This window comes from Engystomops pustulosus, chromosome 11, assembly GCF_040894005.1.
Source record: "Engystomops pustulosus chromosome 11, aEngPut4.maternal, whole genome shotgun sequence".
Classification (NCBI taxonomy): Eukaryota; Metazoa; Chordata; class Amphibia; order Anura; family Leptodactylidae; genus Engystomops; species Engystomops pustulosus.
Genome location: NC_092421.1, coordinates 58,484,160 through 58,507,899, shown reverse-complemented (window position 1 = coordinate 58,507,899; position 23,740 = coordinate 58,484,160).

Here is a 23,740-nt window from a genome sequence, read left to right as displayed (position 1 = left end):
GTATCTAGCAGTGTCCCTTTCCTTCCATAGCTTCCTAGCCATTCCCTCCCACCATAACTTGCTAATTAACTAATGGTGTCTGATTGAAAGAGAAGGGCTCCAGACAGAACCTTGCTTACCGTACAAAACATCAATGGTCATTGCAACCCCTGACCAAATACAAGTCAATAATACTGAAACTTGTGCTATTATATTTCTATTTTATTTGTTTCAAATGTTTAAAGGGCACATTTTATGATTTAACAGATTAATGGTAATCAGTCTACCTACTTCATTGTTAAATGTAACCATGTGATCTCGCTTTAAACCACTTGAGAAAATGTGAAAAAAATCCCACACAGTACATGAATTTCTGCAGAAACAGAATGGTGTGAAATACAATCAGTACAGTATTTGGTAAATAGTGTTAGCCCTTCCATTAAGTGTGAACATTGTGTATCACATACAGATTCAGACAGAAAGTAGCATTCTAATATGTTCAACCTTTTTTTTTACATTTGTATACTGGATTTTAAAAAAGTGTACCATCCTTCAAATCATTGGATTTCCAAGTTTGGAGGATTTGTGCCCCACTGTAAAAAGTCCATGCCTGTGACTATGCTAGATACATTTGACTTTCATACAATATTTTTGAAAGGTCTACATTTTTGAGATTTTTTTCTATGCATTAACATTAGAGATGAGCGAGCACTAAAATGCTCGGGTACTCGTTATTCGAGACAAACTTTTCCCGATGCTCGAGTGCTCGTCTCGAATAACGAGCCCCATTGAAGTCAATGGGAGACTCGAGCATTTTTCAAGGGGACCAAGGCTCTGCACAGGGAAGCTTGGCCAAACACCTGGGAACCTCAGAAAAGGATGGAAACACCACGGAAATGGACAGAAAACAGCAGGGGCAGCATGCATGGATGCCTCTGAGGCTGCTTAATCGCACCATTATGCCAAAACTATGGGCAACAGCATGGCCATGACAGAGTGACAGAATGAAGCTAGATAGCATGTAAAACATCCAATAATTGATCCTGACACTATAGGGGACGGCATGCAGAGGCAGCGGCAGCAGCGGCAGGCTAGAGAGTGGCATGGCGACATACTCTAAATGGACTCAGGCTTCAAACCAATGGGTGGCAGAGAGGAACCAAAGGAGGTGAGCAAGAAGCGCTCAAATAATATCGGTACATGATAAAAGTTTGCCAGTATATTTTGTGGATTACACAGCAGGGTGGCGACAAAGTTAACATGGAAGCCATGAAAACAACCCAAAATTCTGCCTGACACAGCTCGTTTGATAAGGGGACCATGTATGGAGGCAGTGAACTAGTAGTAGATTAAAGGTGCTGCAGTTAAAACTATGTTAGTTGGATCTTGGCATGGAGCTGGCGCTCCGCTGCCAGGTGAGCTTTCGCCAATCCAAGCCCCTGTCTCTAGGCTACTCCCCAAACAGCACTTCTAAGAACCTTTTGTATAAGATCAAGTGTAGTAGCGTTCTTATAAGTTCGGGATATGGCGGGTGAGGGGAATGTAAACAGATGCACAAGAAGCGCATGATGCGCATGGAGCTGGCGCTTCGCTGCCAGGTGAGCTTTCGCCAATCCAAGCCCCTGTCTCTAGGCTACTCCCCAAACAGCACTTCTAAGAACCTTTTGTATAAGATCAAGTGTAGTAGCGTTCTTATAAGCTTAAGATATGGCGGGTGAGGGGAATGTAAACAGATGCGCAAGAAGCGCTGAAATAATATTGGTAAATGATAAAAGTTTGCCAGTATATTTTGTGGATAACACAGCAGGGTGGCGACAAAGTTAACAACTTTGATGTGGAATCCATGAAAACAACCCAAATTTCTGCCTGACACACCTCGTTTGGAGGTAGCAATGGAGACAACGTGTGGAGGCTGCTATGGAGACAATTTAATTTGGATAGTGCCTGTATGTGGCAGTCCAAAAAAGTTTTCAAACCAGAGGAGCAGGTAGGTGGCCCTCCAGAAAAATGAAATAGATTGAGTGCCTGTATGTGGCAGTCCAAAAAAGTTTTCAAACCAGAGGAGCGGGTAGGTGGCCCTCCAGAAAAATGAAATAGATTGAGTGCCTGTATGTGGCAGTCCAAAAAAGTTTTCAAACCAGAGGAGCGGGTAGGTGGCCCTCCAGAAAAATTGAATAGATTGAGTGCCTGTATGTGGCAGTCCAAAAAACTTTTCAAACCAGAGGAGCAGGTAGGTGGCCCTCCAGTAAAATGGAATAGATTGAGTGCCTGTATGTGGCAGTCCAAAAAAGTTTTCAAACCAGAGGAGCAGGTAGGTGGCCCTCCAGTAAAATGGAATAGATTGAGTGCCTGTATGTGGCAGTCCAAAAAAGTTTTCAAACCAGAGGAGCGGGTAGGTGGCCCTCCAGAAAAATTGAATAGATTGAGTGCCTGTATGTGGCACTCCCAAAAATTGTTTAAAACAGAGGATCGGGTAGGTGGCCCTCCAGAAAAATGGAATAGATTGAGTGCCTGTATGTGGCACTCCCAAAAAATTTTTAAAACAGAGGACCGGGTAGGTGGCCCTCCAGAAAAATTAAATGCATAAAGTACTATAGCTAGAGCCAGTGGGCCCTGTCAAAAAATAGCCAGTTTCCTCTGCTTTACTGTACATAGAGGAGGAGAAGGAGGAAAATGAGGAGGAGGAGGAGTGAATAAATTATTCAGGTTGAGCTTCCTTCACCTGGTGGAGATTGGAAATTATGAGAAATCCATGCTTTATTCATCTTAATAAGCGTCAGCCTGTCAGCGCTGTCAGTCGACAGGCGTGTACGCTTATCGGTGATGATGCCACCAGCTGCACTGAAAACCCGCTCGGACAAGACGCTAGCGGCAGGGCAGGCAAGAACCTCCAAGGCGTACAGCGCCAGTTCGTGCCACATGTCCAGCTTTGAAACCCAGTAGTTGTAGGGAGCTGTGTGATCATTTAGGACGATGGTATGGTCAGCTACGTACTCCCTCACCATCTTTCTGTAAAGATCAGCCCTACTCTGCCGAGACTGGGGACAGGTGACAGTGTCTTGCTGGGGTGACATAAAGCTGGCAAAAGCCTTGTAAAGCGTACCCTTGCCAGTGCTGGACAAGCTGCCTGCTCGCCTACTCTCCCTCGCTACTTGTCCCGCAGAACTACGCACTCTTGTGACGAGCGCAATGCTTCCGACTTCATGCTGATCAGAGAGTTTTTCAACAGGCCAAGCAGCGGGATGGTGAGGCTGATGATGGCGGCATCGCCACTGACCATCTGTGTTGACTCCTCAAAGTTACTCAGCACCTGACAGATATCAGACATCCACGTCCACTCCTCATTGTAGACTTGAGGAAGCTGACTGACCTGACTACCAGTTCTGGTGGAAGTTGACATCTGGCAGTCTACAATGGCTCGGCGCTGCTGGTAAACTCTGGATAACATGGTCAGTGTTGAATTCCACCTCGTGGGCACGTCGCACAACAGTCGGTGAGCGGACAGTTGGAGGCGGCGCTGCGCTGCCCTGAGAGTGGCAGCATCTGTGCTGGACTTCCTGAAATGCGCACAGATGCGGCGCACCTTCGTGAGCAAATCAGACAGATTGGGGTATGTCTTGAGGAAACGCTGAACTATGAGATTTAACACATGGGCCAGGCATGGCACATGTGTCAGTCTGCCGAGTTGCAGAGCCGCCACCAGGTTACGGCCGTTGTCACACACAACCATGCCTGGCTTCAGGTTCAGTGGTGCCAGCCACAGATCAGTCTGCGCCGTGATGCCCTGTAATAGCTCTTGGGCGATGTGCCTTTTATCGCCTAGGCTCAGCAGTTTGAGCACCGCCTGCTGTCGCTTAGCGACGGCACTGCTGCTGTGCCTAGAGCTACCGACTGATGGCGCCATGCCCACGGATGGTAATTCGGAGGAGGAGGAGGTGGAGGAGGGGTGGGAGGAGGAGGAGGCATAGTAGGCCTGAAACACCTGGACCGAGGTAGGCCCCGCAATCCTCGGCATCGGCAGTATATGACCAGCCGCAGGGTCAGACTCGGTCCCAGCCTCCACCAAGTTAACCCAATGTGCCGTCAGCGATATATAGTGGCCCTGCCCGGCAGCACTCGTCCACGTGTCCGTGGTCAGGTGGACCTTGTCAGAAACGGCGTTGGTCAGGGCACGGATGATGTTGTCTGACACGTGCTGGTGCAGGGCTGGGACGGCACATCGGGAAAAGTAGTGGCGGCTGGGGACCGAATACCGAGGGGCGGCCGCCGCCATGAGGTTGCGAAAGGCCTCGGTCTCTACTAGCCTATAGGGCAGCATCTCCAGGCTAAGCAATCTGGAGATGTGGACATTAAGGGCTTGGGCGTGCGGGTGGGTTGCACTATATTTGCGTTTCCGCTCCAGCGTCTGGGGTATGGAGAGCTGAACGCTGGTGGATGCTGTGGAGGATCGTGGAGGCGACGATGGGGTTTTTGTGGCAGGGTCCTGGGCAGGGGGCTGACTATCAGCTGACACAGGGGAAGGAGCAGTGGTGTGCACGGCCGGAGGTGAACGGGCTTGTTGCCACTGAGTGGGGTGTTTAGCATTCATATGCCTGCGCATACTGGTGGTAGTTAAGCTAGTAGTGGTGGAACCCCTGCTGAGCCTGGTTTGGCAAATGTTGCACACCACAGTCCGTCGGTCATCCGGTGTTTCCTTAAAGAACCTCCAGACTTCTGAAAATCTAGCCCTCGCCGCAAGAGCCCTCGCCACGGGAGCTTCACTAGTTGACACATTTGGCGCTGATGCACCAGCTCTGGCCCTGCCTCTCCGTCTGGCCCCACCACTGCCTCTTCCAACCTGTTCTGGTCGAGGACTCTCCTCTGTCTCAGAAGCACTGTGTTCACCCGGCCTATCAACCCAGCTTGGGTCTGTCACCTCATCATCCTCCGATCCCTCAGTCTGCTCCCCCCTCGGACTTCCTGCCCTGACAACAACTTCCCCACTGTCTGACAACCATGTCTCCTCATCGTCGGACACCTCTTTAGACACTTCTTCCACTACGTCAAGAAGGTCATCATCACCCACAGACTGCGACTGGTGGAAAACCTGGGCATCGGAAAATTGCTCAGCAGCAACCGGACAAGTGGTTTGTGAGTGTGGGAAGGGTCCAGAAAACAGTTCCTCAGACTATGCCGGTTCAAATGGCAAATTTTCCTGGGAGGGGGCAGACTGGGGGGGAGGAGGCTGAGGTGCAGGAGCTGGAGGAGTGCCGATTTCGGTGACATGGGTGGACTGCGTGGAAGACTGACTGGTGGACAAATTGCTCGAAGCATTGTCGGCAATCCACGACATCACCTGTTCGCACTGTTCTGGCCTCAACAGTGCTCTACCACGAGTCCCAGTAACTTCAGACATGAACCTAGGGAGTGTAGCTCTGCGGCGTTCCCCTGCTCCCTCATAAGCAGGTGGTGTCTCACCCCGCCCAGGACCACGGCCTCTGACCCCTGCAGTAGTTGGACGCCCACGTCCCCGCCCTCGTCCTCTACCCCTAGCCCTCGCGTTAAACATTTTGAAAATGAGAGTTATAACTTTAATTTTTTTTTTACTTTTTTTTGTGTTTTTTTGTTTTTTTTGTGTTTTTTAGTTTTTAAAACCAAACGATGCTATCCTATTGCTATGGCTATTTTCTAGCCAAGTATGAAAGCACACTACTATGCCAGATGAGATGACGCTGAGTTATTAAACAAAATAAACGTAAAATAAAAAAGGAAATGGCAGACTGTGCCTAATTGAAATCCAACCCCTAATAAATTTTCCCACTTCGGTCTTTGCGATGGATATGTGCGTCACTAAGCGCAAAACACAGCGGTCGCAAGTCTCACTACAAATTGCTCACAATTTGCTAGTAGATGCACTGCAGCAAGTACAGCCACCAGCAGATCAACCAGAAATCAAATATATATAACACTACTGTAGGCGTAAGTAAGCCGTTTGGATTCTCCTATGGCTATTTTCTAGCTAAGTATGAAAGCACACTACTATGCCAGATGAGATGACGCTGAGTTATTAAACAAAATAAACGTAAAATAAAAAAGGAAATGGCAGACTGTGCCTAATTGAAATCCAACCCCTAATAAATTTTCCCACTTCGGTCTTTGCAATGGATATGTGCGTCACTAAGCGCAAAACACAGCGGTCGCAAGTCTCACTACAAATTGCTCACAATTTGCTAGTAGATGCACTGCAGCAAGTACAGCCACCAGCAGATCAACCAGAAATCAAATATATATAACGCTACTGTAGGCGTAAGTAAGCCGTTTGGATTCTCCTATGGCTATTTTCTAGCCAAGTATGAAAGCACACTACTATGCCAGATGAGATGACACTGAGTTATTAAACAAAATAAACGTAAAATAAAAAAGGAAATGGCAGACTGTGCCTAATTGAAATCCAACCCCTAATAAATTTTCCCACTTCGGTCTTTGCGATGGATATGTGCGTCACTAAGCGCAAAACACAGCGGTCGCAAGTCTCACTGCAAATTGCTCACAATTTGCTAGTAGATGCACTGCAGCAAGTACAGCCACCAGCAGATCAACCAGAAATCAAATATATATAACGCTACTGTAGGCGTAAGTAAGCCGTTTGGATTCTCCTATGGCTATTTTCTAGCCAAGTATGAAAGCACACTACTATGCCAGATGAGATGACACTGAGTTATTAAACAAAATAAACGTAAAATAAAAAAGGAAATGGCAGACTGTGCCTAATTGAAATCAAACCCCTAATAAATTTTCCCACTTTGGTGTTTGAGGTGGATATGTGTGTCACTAAGAGCTAAACACAACGGTAGCAAGTCCCCCTGCAAATTCCTCACAATATGGTACTAGCTGCAAATAAAAAAAAAAAAGTATAACGTTATTGTAGCCCTAAGAAGGGCTGTTGGGTTCTTGGAGAATCACTCCTGCCTAACAGTAAGCTAATAGAACACCCTAACGCTTTCCCTGACCAGCAGCAGCTCTCTCCCTAGCGGCATCCAGACACAGAATGATCCGAGCAGCGCAGGCAGCGGCTAGTCTAGCCCAGGGTCACCTGATCTGGCCAGCCAACCACTGCTATCGACGTGTAAGGGTACCACGTCATGCTGGGTGGAGTGCAGAGTCTCCTGGCTTGTGATTGGCTCTGTTTCTGGCCGCCAAAAAGCAAAACGGCGGGAGCTGCCATTTTCTCGAGCGGGCGAAGTATTCGTCCGAGCAACGAGCAGTTTCGAGTACCCTAATGCTCGACCGAGCATCAAGCTCGGACGAGCATGTTCGCTCATCTCTAATTAACATTGAATAATTAGAGCAGATACAAAGACTGTAATAAACATTGTAAGTAGTATATGAATGTTTCCCATATCTTCCCTCTTCTTGGCTAGACAATACTTGATGGCGTGAAACAGTTGAGATCTGAGAACCTTGGAGGATCTGCAAACTGTCTCTGTCCCATTCTCTAAATGATTGATTATTAGTGGGGGCCTGGCACAGATATGTGTTAGGCCCCAGTAACTTTGGGTTATAGGTCTATTTTTTCCCATTATTTATAAATACACAATTACAATGTCATTATTTCAACGACAACACCACTTGTATAACACATAACTGTCAGGCTTCTAGGTTGTGGATCCTCTGGACCACTGCGGACAATGACACAAGCCATTACCTGAGACCGGAGTCTAAGTGGCACCCGGCTTTCCCCAGAGCCCGATGAAAAAGCGGGTTGGACTTGCTGCGGCGTGGTAACACCAGGTCGTTCCACAGGCGTGACTTGTCCGCAGTGGCAACCAAGGTCGAGGTACAGAAATGGCAGGCAATCTCGTAGTCGGGGACAGGCAGGAGGTCAGGACAGGCAGCACAGGATCCGAGTCAGAGTTGTAGCAACAGGTCAGGGCAGGCGGCAAAGGAGCAAAGTCAGAAACGGAACCAGGGTCACAACGGGAAATCTCAATAACAGCACATAACAGCATCAAATACAGCTTTCTCTAGGGTGCAAGGCACAAATATCCGGCAAGGGTAACAGGAAGAGGCAGGGTTAAATAGATTAAGGGGGAAAGGCCAGCGCCAATTAGCGGCGCGCTGGCCCTTTAAATTTGCAGAAGCTGCCGCGCGTCCCCGACACCTAGGGCACACAGCCGATGAGGACGGAGCAGCAGCAGCCGGAGCCGAAGCAGATGCGCCAGGAGCTGGGGCACGTAAGTGGCGCTTGCAGCGCTGGCGGGGGACAGAAGGCACGGGTAAGCCCGCGACAGTACCCCCCCCCCCCTTCGGCCTCCCCCTTCTCCTGGGCTGAAGGAATCTCTGCAGGAGGTCCTGGTCCAGGATATTGTCCTCAGGTTCCCAGGATCTCTCCTCCGGACCGAACCCCTTCCAGTCAACCAAGAAGAACCGCTTACCCCTCACCGTCTTAGTATCAAGGATCTCCTTTACCTCATAGATGTCAGAGTAGTCGGCCACAGGAGCAGGATGAGACAGCTGTCAGGAAAACTGGTTCAAGATGACAGGCTTGAGCAGGGAGACATGGAAGGAGTTTGGGATGCGCATGGTGGGAGGAAGGCGCAGCTTATAGGAGACTGGATTGATGCGATGCATCACCTCGAAGGGACCCAGGAAGCGAGGACCAAGCTTGTAGCCAGGAATCTTAAGCTGGACGTATTTGGCAGACAGCCAGACCTTGTCACCAGGAGAGAAGACGGGAGGAGGCCTGTGTCTTTTATCGGCTTGGAACTTTGTTCGAGTTGAAGCCTGTTGTAAGTAAAGGCGGGTCTGCTCCCAGATGGTCTTTAGGTCCTGTACCACCCCCTCAACAGCAGGAACATCCGATGACATGGGCAGAGGTAGAGGAGGGCAAGGATGGAGTACATAATTAACAAAAAATGGAGCAGAGCCCGTGGATGCAGAGTCCAAGCAGTTGTAGGAGAACTCCGCCCAAGGTAACAGAGTGGACCAATCGTCCTGAAGGGCAGAAACAAAATGGCGTAGATAACAGCCCAAGGTCTGGTTGACTCTCTTCACCTGCCCATTAGACTGGGGATGATAGGCGGAAGAGAAGTCCAATTTCACCTGTAGTTGGTTGCAGAGAGAACGCCAAAATTTCGAGACAAACTGAACCCCACAGTCAGAGGCGATGTGTTGTGGAAGTCCATGGAGTCGAAAGATGTGGCGGAAGAACTGGTTGGCAAGACATGGAGCAGTTGGCAAACCTGGCAGAGGGATAAAATTGGCCATACAGAAACGGTCAGTCACCACCCAGATGACGGTATTGCCTGAAGAAGACGGTAGATCCGTGATGAAATCCATAGCAATATGAGTCCACGGACAGCTGGGTATCGGCAATGGCAGAAGAAGACCAGCAGGCTTAAGACGTGATGGCTTATTCCGGGCACAGGAAGCACAGGCACCCACAAAATCCCCGACATTCTTGGCCAGGTCTGGCCACCAGTAGAATCGGGTAATGAGGGCGATAGAACGCTGCACCCCAGGATGCCCAGCCACACGAGAGCAATGTCCCCAAGATAGAATTCTCCTCCTTAGCGCAGGTCGTACATATGTCTTTCCAGGAGGTAATAGACGAAGATCCACGGGCGCGGCCAGTACAAGTCGGTCAGGAGAGATGACATCACAAGGAGCCGGTTCTTCCCCAATGACATCCGAGGCACGAGAAAGGGCATCAGCCTTGATGTTTTTCTCGGCCGGATGGAAATGAATGAGAAAATCGAACCGGGCAAAGAAGAGTGACCAGCGAGCTTGGCGTGGATTGAGTCGCTGAGCAGTCTGGAGATAGAGGAGGTTTTTGAGGTCCGTATAAATGCTGACCGGCAACCGAGCTCCTTCCAGTAGATATCGCCACTCTTCCAAGGCAAGCTTAATCACCAACAGTTCTCAGTCTCCTATACTGTAATTCCTCTCTGCGGAGGAAAAAGGCTTGGAGAAGAATCCACAGGTGACTGTGCGGCCTTTGGGACCCTTCTGCGTGAGTACTGCTTCAGTCCCTAATGAGGAGGCATCCACTTCTAGATGGAAAGGCTTTTCTGTGTCGGGACGCACCAGGACTGGAGCCGAGGCAAACATAGATTTCAAGTCCATAAAGGCTTCCTCAGCTGCCGAAGGCCAGAGTCGGGGGTTGGCACCCTTCTTGGTAAGCGCCACAATCAGAGACAACAGAGAGGAGAAGTGTGGGATGAACTGGCAGTAATAATTCGCGAAGCCCAGAAATCGCTGTATAGCGCGCAGTCCCACTGGGCGGAGCCACTGAAGAACTGCAGACAACTTGGCAGGATCCATACGGAGGCCTTTGTCCGAGATGATATAACCGAGAAATGGAATACTCCTCTGATGGAATTGACACTTCTCGAGTTTGGCATAGAGACGATTGGCCCTTAATCGACTGAGTACTTGTCGTACTTGGACTTGGTGGGTCTCAAGGTCCGGAGAAAATATCAGGATATCATCCAAATAGACCACCACACAGACATAAAGCAAGTCTCTAAAGATGTCATTCACAAACTCCTGGAAGACGGCTGGTGCATTACAGAGTCCGAACGGCATCACCAGGTACTCAAAGTGTCCATCACGGGTATTAAAAGCAGTCTTCCATTAATCTCCTTGGTGGAAATGAATGAGGTTGTAAGCCCCTCGAAGATCCAATTTGGAGAAGATCTTGGCTCCACGAAGATGGTCAAACAGCTCAGTGACCAAAGGCAACGTATAGCGGTTCTTAACTATGATTTTGTTAAGACCGAGATAGTCTATGCATGGACGGAGTGACCCGTCCTTCTTGGTCACAAAGAAAAAACCTGCACCAGCCGGAGAAGAGGACTTACGTATAAATCCCTTCTGCAGGTTTTCTTGGATATACTCCGACATGGCTGTGGTCTCTGGTACTGAGAGTGGGTACACACAGCCCCGTGGGGGGGAAGTGCCCGACAACAGATCCACAGGACAGTCGTAGGGACGGTGAGGTGGCAACGCCTCGGCTTGCTTCTTCGAGAAGACGTCACGAAAGTCCTTACAACATGTGGGAAGACACTCCAGGGCCTTGAGAGTCACAGAAGAAGCCAGGACAGGCACTGGAAGAGGCAAATCCACACAGCGAGACTGGCAGTCAGGTCCCCACCGAACAATCTCCCACCGTCTCCCAGTCAAGAACGGCTGGTGAAACTGCAACCATGGTAGACCCAACAGGATGGAGGACGTGGAACATGGTAGCACATAAAAGGACAGTCTCTCCTTGTGCAGCACACCGCAAGGTCAGAGGCTTGGTGCAGTACTGGACCGGGTCAGAAAGGATTTGACCACTGACAGAGGAGAGACCAGAGCGGCATCCACGAAGTTCCCTGTGGAACCAAGAAAGCAGAAACCTGGATTCGGTTGCCAATGCTGAGAAGCACTGGTATCATCTGGCGTGGAGAAGCTTTGCTTACACCCAGGGACGCTTCTCCCAAGAACCCTAGGTTCTGGCGTTTCCCGGAGACAGAGACCGGATAGGACAGGACCCCAGGAAGTGTTCAGGACTGGCCCAGTAGAAGCAGAGGTTTCCCTGACGTCTTCTGATACGCTCCCGGGAAGAGAGTCTAAGCCTGTCCACCTCCATAGGCTCCTCAACAGAAGGTACAACTGGAGACAGAAGCGGCCTTTGAAAAACAGGAGCCAGACGAGGACGTCGTGGGCGGACCTGAGGTTGTTCTAGGCGTAACTCTTCAGCACGCTCCCTAAATTGCACATCAATCCGGGTGGCCAAGGTGATAAGCCCACTCAGGGTAGACGGCAGGTCCCGAGCGGCCAGAGCATTCTTAACATGAGAGGAAAGTCCCTTTTTAACCCCTTAACGCTCTGCGCCGTAGCTCTACGGCGCAGAGGTATAAGGAGTTTATGAAGAGGGCTCACGGGCTGAGTCCTCTTCATACAAAGGTGGGGGTTTTTGCATATTGCAGAAAATCCCCACTGTTAATAACCGCGGTCGGTGCTTGCACCGATCGTGGCTATGAACCCGTCCGTTGCGCGCCGCCATCTTTGTTGCTATCGCCGCGTCCCCAAACGTCATCGGGGGGCTGTGATCGGTTGCCATAGTAGCCTCGGGCCTTCGTTTGAGCCAGTGGCTCATTGTAATGAATGTGCTGCAAAAATGCCATATATTGCAATACAGAAGTATTGCAGTATATGGTAGCAGCGATCTGACCATCTAGGGTTAATGTACCCTAGATGGTCTAAAAAATAGTGAAAAAAAAAAGAAAAAAAAGTTTGAAAAATAAAAAAAATTAATAAAATATTAAAAAATCAAATCACCCCCCTTTCCCTAGAGCTGATATAAAACATAATAAACAGTAAAAATCACAAACATATTAGGTATCGCCACGTCCCGAAATGCCCAATATCAAAATATAAAAACGGTTACGGCCAGCGGTGATCTCCGAGGCGGGAAATGGCGCCCAAATGTCCGAAATGCGACTTTTGCACCTTTTTACATCACATAAAAAATGGAATAAAAAATTATCAATATGTCCCACAGACCTCAAAATGGTAGCAATGAAAACTTCGGCTCATTTCGCAAAAAAAGACACCTCATACAGCTCAGTGCGCCAAAGTATGAAAAAGTTATTAGCTTTGGAAGATGGCAAATTTTTTTTTCTTTTTTGTACACATTTGTTTAATTTTTGAAAATGTATTAAAACACAATAAAACCTATATAAATCTGGTATCACCGCGATCGCACCAAACCAAAGAATAAAGCTGAGGTGTTATTTTGAGTGCACAGTCAAAGTCAATTTTTCCACATTTGGAATTTTTTTTCAGCTTCGCAGTACACGGCATGTTAAAATAAATAACATTATGGGAAAGTAAAATTTGTTACGCACAAAATAAGCCCTCACACAGGTCTGTACACTTAAAAATGAAAAAGTTATGGATTTTTGAAGTTGGAGAGCGAGAAATGAGCGAAAAAGCCCTGCGTCCTTAAGGGGTTAAAGCCTGCGGACAAGGCTGCGTCGTTCCAGGACTGTTCCGAGGCCAGGGTACGGAATTGGACTGCATATTCTCCCACGGATGAATTCCCCGGGTGCAGATTCAACTCGCAGTCTCGGCAGAAGAGGCCCGTGCAGGCTCCTCAAAGACGGACCGGAACTCTGCCAGAAACGCAGTGAGATTATCCTTGATCGGGTCGCCTCTGTCCCAAAGAGGAGTAGCCCAGGCCAGGGCTTTTCCAGAGAGGAGACTGACGATGAATGCCACCTTGGATCGCTCCGTGATGAACTGAGACGGCATAAACTCAATGTACAGGGAGCACTGGGTTATGAAGCCCCTGCATAACTTGGGATCGCCATCAAACGTGCCGGGAATAGACAGCCGTAGCCTAGGTTCAGCGGCAGGAGGGCAGAGCGGGGCAACGGGAGCTTCTGGAGCAGCCTCAGGAACCTGTTGTTGCTGCTGGGTGGCTAGCAGCTGCTGCAGCATGGCGGTGACCTGTTCCAGCTGTTCACATTGAGCGGCAATCTCTCGGGATTGCTGGACCACGAAGGTAGCCAGAGATGGTCGAGTGAGAAGCGGCACCTCGGCGGGATCCATGGCCGATCTTACTGTCAGGCTTCGAGGTTGTGGATCCTCTGGACCACTGCAGACAATGGCACAAGCCACTACCTGGGACCGGAGTCTAAGTGGCACCCGTTTTTCACCAGAGCCCGCCGCAAAGCGGGTTGGACTTGCTGCGGCGTGGTACCACCAGGTCGTTCCACAGGTGTGACTTGTCCGCAATGGCAGCCAAGGTCGAAGTACAGAAATGGCAGGCAATCTCGTAGTCGGGGACAGGCAGGAGGTCAGGACAGGCAGCACAGGATCGGAGTCAGAGTCGTAGCAACAGGTCACCGGCAAAGGAGCGAAGTCAGAAATGGAACCAGGGTCACAAGGGAAATCTCAATAACAGCACAAGGCATTAAATACAGCTTTCTCTAGGCACAAAGATCCGGCAAGGGTAACAGGAAGAGGCAGGGTTAAATAGATTAAGGGGGAATGGCCAGCGCCAATTAATGGCGCACTGGCCCTTTAAATGTGCAGAAGCTGCCACGCCGCTGCCGTGTCATGGGCGTGCGTACACAGCCGAGGAGGACAGAGCAGCAGCAGCTGGAGCCGAAGCAGACGCGCCAGGAGCCGGGGCACGTAAGTGGCGATTGCGGTGCGCTGGCGGGGGACAGAAGGCACGGGTGAGCCCGCGACATGGGTCGCAGGACCACCCGTGACAATAACAAAGCAGACATCATCACATATTAATAATATATATATATATATATATATATATATATATATATATATATATATATCCCTATAACCCTACCCTCTCCCACCCCTCCGGCGGTTGACGGTGACCTTAGGTAAACTTCAATGTCTGGGCAGATCAAATATTCCACATTGCCAGGGTCTGTTATCCTTATTTCCCACTAATACATCCTGTTTAACCACACTTCACAGACCCTCACTGCCTTATAACCTTTTTCTAGTGCCTCCTGCCTATCTGCATGGCACACAAGATCAAACCTTGTTTCCCATTCCATCGTCTTAGGTGGCTCACTATCTTTCCAGTCTTATCTTTTGGATGGATGGTAGGAGGAGTGCAGTGCGTGCGGCGTGCTGCGGAATGATGTAGCACACATCGCACAGAGCTGGGGTGCGATGGTGCTGTGCACCCGATGCCAGCCCGATTAAAGCCCTGTGCGTGGCTTCCGCATTAGACAGCTCGCGGGAGAGGAGAGGCGGATGCAGCATTTGGCGCCCGGACGGACGTGGACCAGCTTTTGTCTTTTCACGGGCCAGGACATGTAGCAGGAGGTGGAAACGCCGAGGTCGAAGTGCGAGTAGCCTGGTAGTCCGTGAATGGTGGAACAGCAGACGGGAGCTCGCTTTTGTGGTCGATGAAGATCCAGTGCTGCCACCCCAGTGGTCGAGGTGTGATCCAAGCTGTAGCTCCACGCTTGTCTTCTTCTGGGTCTGGGGGGGATCCCTGTGGATGGAAATCTTCACGGCTACCCCTCAGTTAGCACCGAGGAGGAATCTGTCTGCCCTGTTCGTTGGAGCTATTGCCGGTCCCTGTCTCCTACAGCTTTGTGTTGCCCCATGTGGTAGCTGTATTCTAAGTCTCTATGGTGATGACCAGAGGTCAGTAACAACAGGAGGGTGAGAGCTTTCAGTGTTTTTGTATAAGCACTTATGACTGCTGGATGAAAACTGGACTTTTCTGGTATTTGTTACTAACATTTGAACTGGACTAATTAAGTGACTGCACTGTACTTTTCTTCGGCTCTCTACTAACTTTCAATCTGTCTTAATATCTTCAGTTACAGCGTTTATCTGACACCGTCCCAGTATATAGCTCTTAAGATCTGTGCTGGAATTGTCGACATCTGTATGTGTTCTCTATTTGACTCTCACTAACACCGAGCTGTGCTATCACTGAATCTGCATCTTTGGTGTAGCTTACTTAGCATCCTTGTCCTGTACTTATCTATTAACATTTGAGTAGGAATAACAATAGAATATAAATGCTATATGCTTCCTTTGTGTTCCTTACTAACCGTTAATTTGCCTGAGCAGCTGCACCTTTAATACCAGCAATTACCTCCCTTTCAATCTCCCTCATTGGTTTATTACTCCGTTATTAACATGTTGGGTGAAATTGGTAATTATATGTTTTTTTTGTCTGTTTTATGCTAACCTTTAATCTGCATTGTAGATTTATACTTTAACTACAGCGGTCATAAATGCTTTTTCTTCTTTGCAAGTGATGCTATGTACTTGTTTATTATGCTATGTATATTATAGCTGTATGAAAGTATTTGATAGCTATAATTAATGACCCTAATAGATAAATATTAATATATTCTTTATGGCCAAGTGGCTTATGTATGGAGTAATAGCTCCGCTAAGTTTATGAATTTGACCTCTATACAGGGAAATTGCAGATTGATTTTTCTTGATTTTGTTAACTGAGTTTTAAAAGAAAAATGGGCAGCAGAAAGCAGCTAAAAAATACTACTAAATCCCATTTGACATAGGCAGTTCTTCAGGGGAGAAAAAGAGAAATGGGAAAATGGAAACATTTTTACAACCCCCTGGAACTACTCAGGGGATAGGGAAAAAGGAGGGAGAGGAAAAATTGGGCGCAGGTGCAGTACAAGCGGCATGTGAGGTGTCCTTGGAGAGGTCCAACTTTGAAGATAGTATTGGTGGAGGGGAAGGATCTGCGGGGGAGATCTCTCTTAAGGACATCTCTTCTCAGATATCGCAATGTCTCACTGCAGTGGGCAATGTGCTGAAAGAAATTGGTGGTTTGAAAAGTGAGGTGGGATTTATTAGACAGGATATGAATGATTTAAAGTACCGTATTGAAGAAGTGGAATCAAGAGTGGGGATAGTAGAGGACACAGAATCAGACTTTGAAAAAAGGCTAAAAAGTTTGGAAAAAAAAAGAGATGGAGGTCCAACAGAAATTACTGGACTTAGAAAATCATTCAAAAAGAAGCAATCTTCCAATGGTAGGGTTCCCAGAAGGTTCGGAGGGAAGTGATATTACTAGCTTTATCTCAGAGTGGCTGGAGACTACATTCTCAGAGGAGGTACGGACCAGGGTCTTTCTGGTGGACCGTGCCCACCAAGTTCCAGCAAAAACTCTTCCAGTGAGTTTGCAGCCCAGGGGATCCTGGTCCAGCTCCTATCACCAAGAGATAGGGATAATATTCTTAAAGCTGCTAGGTCCAAAGATCATATGCAGTACAATAATTTGCCAATTATGATTTTTCCGGATTATCCCTATAGAGTACAGAAAAAACGAGCCAGTCACTTCAGTGTAAAAAAAAGATTAAGAGAAAAAGGGGTTATATATTCCCTATATTATCCAGCTAAATTGAAAGTTGTGTTCAAGGGGAAGTCATTATTTTTCGATTCCATAGAGGAAGCTGACGAGTGGGTAGAAAGGGCTATGAAGATCTGAGGCAAAGAGGCGAGCTGGAAAAAGGTGCTCCAAGATGAGTCTAGGGTTACTATGCCTTAGACAGGGGGTAAGGGGAGGTAAGGGGATGGAGGGGGCCGGAGTATGGCGGTTGACGGCAGGGAAGAGGGGTAATGATCCCATAGGTTAACAAGGAGGGACTCTCTTTGGTAGACTCTTTGATCTGTAATGATTAAGATATTTTCCTTGAATGTGAGAGGCTTAAACGAAAAATTGGTTACAGCTCTAATCACTTAGGTTACAGCTCCATGTAACTACTCCATGTTGTTTATTAATAAATCAGTGCCAAAAACCTTTGTGGTATCTTCATAAGTTCTTTATAAGTTCATTCATTAACTCTTCAACTTATGAAAATGGAACAAGAACAAAACACTTGTGTTATTCTTGTCTGTAGAGTACTGTATGACTAGTAACTATATAATGTAAGAACCTGGACCTCCACAATCCATTTTCTCCACAAAATATAAAGAGAAGTTTTGGAATAGTTGCAATTTATAGAGATTAAAATTGCCTAATTAATTTTCATAGATTGCGGTGTTGGTGGACTTCATGTGGTGCAGCACCTAACAGTGTATGGATCCAACCGAATGATGTCACCATGAAGGGGTTAGTGGCTTATGCAATTTACTCAAATTGTAACTAAGAACCTTGAGTTTGATTCATTAATGTAGCCTAGTGGCAATAGATTATTGTATAATGTGCAGATATGTGGTCCAGATCATTCACTAGGGGGCTTCTGGGTGTTGTACATGGTCTTGTTGCCTCTGGCGCTGTGTTGAAGCAATGATGGAGGCCATGTGATGTTGTACCCAATAGCGTAGGGATGCACTAGCACAAGGTTACTTTGAAATGGTTAGTGGCCTATGAAATCTGATGAAAATGAAACTAAGAACCTTGAGTTCCATTTATTAATGTAGCCTAGTGAAATAGATCATTGTATAATGTGTGGATGTGCGGTCCAGATTATTCTCTCCTAAGGTTGGTGTGGTACATAGTCTGTCTCATTATTTATATTGTTTTTTCCTGGAACCAGTACTCTACTCCATTTGGCCCGAGTGTTTTTAATGTACAGGAGATGCATAAAGTTGCCTCCTACTTGCTCTCAGTTAGACCACATGGAATGGAGACCAGTCCAGACTTGTACTGCATGGCTTCCACTGTTTTTTTTAGTGTGGTGCTTGTCAGGACCTTGGCCCAAGACTAGCCTGCCAGTATGGGTTCCAGGGAGGGGCTGCTGGGTCTTGGTCACTGCTGGCGCTGTGTTGCATCGATGGTGGATGCATTCTGCATAGAATAGGGTCACTGTGCATTGACTGATTTAATTCAGGATGTAATTAAGAATCTTGAGTTTGATTTGTTGTATGTAGCCTAGCGGCAATAAATCATTGTACAATGTGTGGATGTGCGCTCCAGATCTTTATCTCCTAATATAGGTATTCTAAGATGAAACTTGTCCCTGGAAATGTTCCCAAAAATTATTAGAGAGGGGGAGGAAGAGTCATTTTTGCTCTTTCCAAAGGGTCAAAAGATTTGTTTTACCATTGTCAATAGGGCACACAATATATTCATACTACTAAAAAGGTGCCTACAGTTTTAGAGAATATTCAGATACATCGCCCCATCAGAATTTCATAACTCCCCCATAAGGCTTTAGATAAATATTAGATGATTCCATAATTAATTTGTATACTGATAATTATAATAACAATTCCCAATGCACAATGCTGCTGATAACAATATTCCCAGGACACTTTACACTCCTTTATATAATAGTGTCTAAAAAGGCTGAACAAAACCTACAATAAGTGTGGACGGGAAAAGGACTGAGCAATTCTCCAGAGCAGATGCTAATTCTTTGTACACAGGAAAAAAGTGCCTTCTTATGTTATGTTTTTTTTTTATTTGAGAGAATATAATTTTAACTTGAAACTGGATGTTACCTTTAAAGTAAAACCTTCTTTTCATTGAAATTATAAGTATGCATATTGTTTTGATGCAATGCAAAAGACTTACAGCACCACAGACTCAATAACTTACAGCACCACAGACTCAATACAGTGGAGGGAGATGTGGTATGTAGGATGCATCTAACAGAGGTAATTTTTTAATTACCAGCTAATCTCCAGCTAATTTCTTTGACCGTATATATTCGAGTATAAGCCGACCTGAGTACAAGCCGAAGCACCTAATTTTACCACTAAAAACGTATTGACTCGAGTATAAGCCTAGGGTCGGAAATGCAGCCACTACTTTAGAATAAAATGTCCAGTAGTCTTCCCTCATCAATAAAATGTCCATTAGTCTCCCCTCATCTTCCACAGCAGAGTGATCCCCTTAGTGTAATGTCCACAGCAAAGTGCCCCCCTTAGTGTAATGTCCAAAGCAGAGTGCCCTCCTTAGTGTAATGTCCACAACAGAGTGCCATCCTTAGTGTAATGTCCAAAGCAGAGTGCCCTCCTTAGTGTAATCTCCACAGCTGAGTACCCCCTTAGTGTAATCTCCACAACAGAGTGCCCCCCTTAGTGGAATCTCCAGAACAGAGTGCCCCCCTTAGTGGAATGCCCAGCATAGTGCCCAATGCGCAAAATAAAGTTAGTACTCACCCTCCGACGAAGGCCCCTAGCATCCTCTTCCTGGCCGGACCGGCAGATGCACCTTGTTGCGATCTGCCGACACAGATCTATGACTTCAGCGGGTGGCAACACTGCCACATCTTAGTTTCTCAGATGTAAGTTTATGCGATCTACCAGCCCGGCCAGGAACTCAAGGAGGTAGTGCGGGGAGAAAAGGACACTGGGGGACAGCGCCGAAGGGTGAGTACTAACTTAATTTTTTTTATATAGTCAAGTAAAAGCCGAGTGGGGCTTATACTCGAGTATAAATAGTACTTTGTTTATTGTTGTTGTGATTTTGCATAAACAAAGCTCTGTAAGTGCCTTTTCTACCTTCTTATATCCTTATATCCTTACAATTTTTTGTACAAAAAAAATTAGTTGTTTTGCTATATTCTAACACCAATAACTTTTTTACACTTTATTTATTGCAGAATGAGCTGATGTTTTCATTGATATCATTTTGGGAACTGTACACCCTTATGATCACTTTTTATTTTGTTTTCTGAAATGGTAATAAGTGTTGATTTGGACATTCAGATGCTATATTTGATTGCGGTGTTTATCATTTTCATATTTTGGTAGATCGGCCATTTTGGAATGCTGTGATACGATAAAAAGGGAGTGATTTCAACATCTAGGGTTTTTTATCTTAAATTTTTTTCTTACTTAAAACCTTCTTTACTGGTTTAGGCCCCCAAAGTTTCCTGAATGAGAGACTCATGGCTGTCCTGGTAACTGAACGCTGCCACAGGGTGCGTTGATCCGAGTTAATATGGTGGTGCCCAAACAATACCAAAATATAAATGCTGTGGGTGGCTTAACATATTAAAAGGCTATCACCTTTTCATAATCCCGCTCTGTTCAGTTCCGTTTCTGTATGCCGGAGTTGATTTAATAGGTGATAGGTCAACTGTATAAAATACTTAGTAGAAATCCTGTTACAGGTAGTTCTTCTTTTAATTATTTTTTAAGCCCTGTATTAGGCTACATTCACACCGCTGTTGCCCACCATACCGTAGCACGGTGGGCACACAGCAGCACCGGGGAGAGGAGGAGGGGGAGAGCGCTGCTAACCCCTTCCCCTCTCCATAGAGGAACATAGAGTCAGGCGTCGTATTCCGTAGAAAGATAGGATATGCCCTATCTTTCTACGGACTACAGAGCGGTACGGTGCCGCACATGTGTGGCACTGTTCCGCTCCTGTATGGCGCCGTGAGGCTATTGCAGTGTATGGGGGACGTATATATGGCGTCACATACATTCGTGTGAATGCAGCCTTACTTTGTTCAGAATTATTTTGGTATTTCATGGAGATAAAAAAAAAAAAAAAAAACATTTTATCATTTTTAGAAACTGCACCACTCTGTCTCAGAGGTTTGATACAGGTACTCCAGCTCAACAGGAAAACGAATGTGTTAAATATAGTTATACTGTAGCAGGTACCAAGTATCAGCTACATCTCTCTATCATTACACTATAATATAATGATTTTCTCTCTCTTAGACACAATGGTTCAAAACTTACTTAGCACAGTAAATGAGAACACGTCTTCTGTGACCTATTTCCTGCTGGTTGGTTTTTCGGACGTCCCACAGTTGCACCTTCCTCTTCTTTTCTATTTTATGTATATTCTGACCATCACAGGAAACAGTCTCATTGTATTACTTGTGATGTTACACGCTGCATTGCAGAAACCTATGTATTTCTTCTTATGTCATTTGGCTTTTGTAGACATGTGTTACACCTCTGTTACCCTTCCTAACCTAATAAAGCTTCATTCTCAGAGTGATAACCACATATCATTTACTGGCTGCATTGTACAGCAATACTTCTATATTGCATTTGCCGTTGCTGAATACTTTTTATTAGCAGCTATGGCGTACGACCGCTATGTTGCCATCTGTAACCCTTTGCATTACTCTTCGATTATAAATGGTAAAACCTGCATCGCTTTGGCTCAAGGGTCTTTGCTAACTGGTTTTGTAAACTCAACATTTCCGGTTTCATTTTCATCGCATTTTCATTTTTGCAAATCCAATGTTATTAACCATTTCTTCTGTGACTTTACTGCCCTTTTGAAAATTTCATGTGGTAAAAATACCAACATAGAAGTGTTGATACTGGTGGAAAGTCTTGTATTAGGATTTCTGCCATTTATGCTCACATTGGCTTCATATGTAACTATTGTTCGAACTATCAATAAAATTCATGTAAAAGATGGAAGGATGAAGGCCTTCTCCACTTGTACATCCCATCTCACAGTAGTCATTCTCTTCTATGGTACTATGATAGTGGTTTATATACGTCCACCGTCAATGTATGAGCCGGCTCAGGACAAGCTATTTGCTTTGCTCTACACGGCAGTAATTCCCATGATCAATCCACTGATTTATACACTAAGAAACGGAGAAGTGAAAAGTATCATAAGAAAAGTGTTTCTGCTGGATAATCCGACATGTAAATAAATGTATAAAAATAAATGTAAAACCAATGTTATAAATGATAAAAAATCACTTCAAGACATCAGCACTATAGTTGACTTTATGAATCTAACGCCCATTTGTCTAAATCTATAAATTTAAAATACATCTTCAGTAACATTTTAAATTTTTTTATTGTCTGATCTGTGCTTTTTTCGACTTTTCCACAATCCATGAGATCTGAACAAGCAAATTTGATGCTGTGTTCAGATCTTAGTCTACATTCACATCTGATCTTTTGGCTGCAGTTAGTGTGTATGCTCGCAAAGTCCTTGACTATAACAATGGGTATCTTTATACATATCCCATTGCATTTGAAGGCTTTTGCTCTATGATTATGATTATTATACTTGGCTTCACAGTTATGTATTAACATAGTTATCTAGATTTATGCTTGTTGCACTGGATTTCGTAACACCCTAGAGGAAAACATAAAAATGCTAGAAATGGGTGAGAAGTAGAGATGAGCGAGTATACTCGTCCGAGCTTGATGCTCGTTCGAGTATTAAGGTACTCGAAACGGCTCGTTGCTCGGACGAGTATTTCCCCTGCTCGAGATCGAGCATTTAATTAAAAAAACACAGTGAAGAACAATGAAGAATAGAATAAAAACAGTGAACACAGTGAACACAGGATCATTTAAGTGAAAAAGACAGTGAAGAGCACAGTGAAGAATAGATTACAGATGTTCGGCACATCTGCTTACTTGTCGGAAGATATGCGCGGAACGGCAGCAGGGAGACATCAAGCAGCAGGGAGACATCAAGCAGCACGGGGAGACATCGGGCAGCGGGGAGACATCGGGCAGCACGGGGGAGACATCGGGCAGCACGGGGGAGACATCGGGCAGCACGGGGGAGACATCGGGCAGCACGGGGGAGACATCGGGCAGCACGGGGCAGACATCGGGCAGCGCGGGGGAGACATCGGGCAGCGCGGGGGAGACATCGGGCAGCGCGGGGGAGTGATAGGGCAGCGCGGGGGAGACATCGGCCAGCGCGGGGGAGACATCGGCCAGCGCGGGGGAGACAACGGGCAGCGCGGGGGAGACATCGGGCAGCGCGGGGGAGACATCGGGCAGCACGGGGGAGACATCGGGCAGCACGGGGAGACATCGGGCAGCACGGGGCAGACATCGGGCAGCACGGGGGAGACATCGGGCAGCACGGGGGAGACATCGGGCAGCACGGGGGAGACATCGGGCAGCACGGGGGAGACATCGGGCAGCACGGGGGAGACATCGGGCAGCACGGGGGAGACATCGGGCAGCACAGGGGAGACATCAAGCAGCACGGGGAGACATCGGGCAGCACGGGGAGACATCGGGCAGCACGGGGAGACTTCAGTGGAAGAAGAGGAGCGATCCCGGGACGGCGTATCACCCCGACAAGTAAGCAGATGTGCCGAACATCTGTAATCTATTCTTCACTCTGTTTTTCACTGCGTTTTCCACTTAAATGATCCTGTGTTCACTGTTTTTATTCTATTCTTCACTGTTCTTCACATCTGTTAACTTGTCGGGAGATAATATACGCGCGGAACAGTGAAGAATAGATTGCAGATGTTTGCATACATCTGCTAACTTATCAGAAGACATTCTTTTTCAATTAAATAACACATTTTATTCCTGAACCATGGTCCCTTTGAAAAATGCTCGG